Raw genomic sequence first — 854 nt, 5'->3', positions numbered from 1 at the left:
AAAACTCGTTTCTATTTTTTACTTTCAAATGCAGTAATCTTGCTCTCTACAACTCCTTAATAGAATTTTTCTGCTCTTCACCTGTGCTGTTATGGATATATCCCGACAGGTTTATATGTATAAAGTACAGGTCAGTTTCCACAGGTCACTGACGTTAAAAAGCTTTTCTATTGCTAATTAAACCTTTTCTATTGCTAATTAAACCTTAGGCCGCATTAGGACTAAAACGATGTTTAGGCCTAAGGTTAGCCAATTTGAAGGTTTGGGGTTGCTTTACTATACGTACCTGTACCTGTACCGAGTGACCCGTGGAATGTGACACCTACTTTATCTCTAACATTTTGATGTCTGCAAAGTGAACTCTATCTTCTCAGGCTTTCAAATATGATGTAGTAACAGTTTTCCTCGGGTAAAAGAATTCGATCTTGAGGATAGTTTTTGCTTTGATTTAAATATGTAATAGCATGGTCCTGAGGGTAATTACAGTTACAGAGGGCAATTTGGGAAACTTTGAAAATACAAGTGAAATTAATCCTTAATTGCACGAGGGCACTTTGCGATTACATGTTTATCACATAAAGGGCAAAATTATTGAGAAGCGGCCTGTTCACTAGCATGATTCTCAAACGGTCCACGTCGCTAATGTCACGCACTCTTCTCCCTGAAGAGTGCGTGACACGAGCGACATGGACAGTCTGTTCACTAATGCCGCGACAATAACAATCAACTCAATACATGTTAATACGGTTTCATTCGATTCAAGTTCAGTTCGATAAATCGTTGCTGACAACAGAAATAGCTCTTAAAATATATTTTATATGTGAAAAAAAAAACAGTTTTATCAGAGTTCTCTT

Source organism: Montipora foliosa, chromosome 9, assembly GCF_036669935.1.
Source record: "Montipora foliosa isolate CH-2021 chromosome 9, ASM3666993v2, whole genome shotgun sequence".
Classification (NCBI taxonomy): domain Eukaryota; kingdom Metazoa; phylum Cnidaria; class Anthozoa; order Scleractinia; family Acroporidae; genus Montipora; species Montipora foliosa.
Note: the sequence above shows the minus strand (reverse complement) of the source record.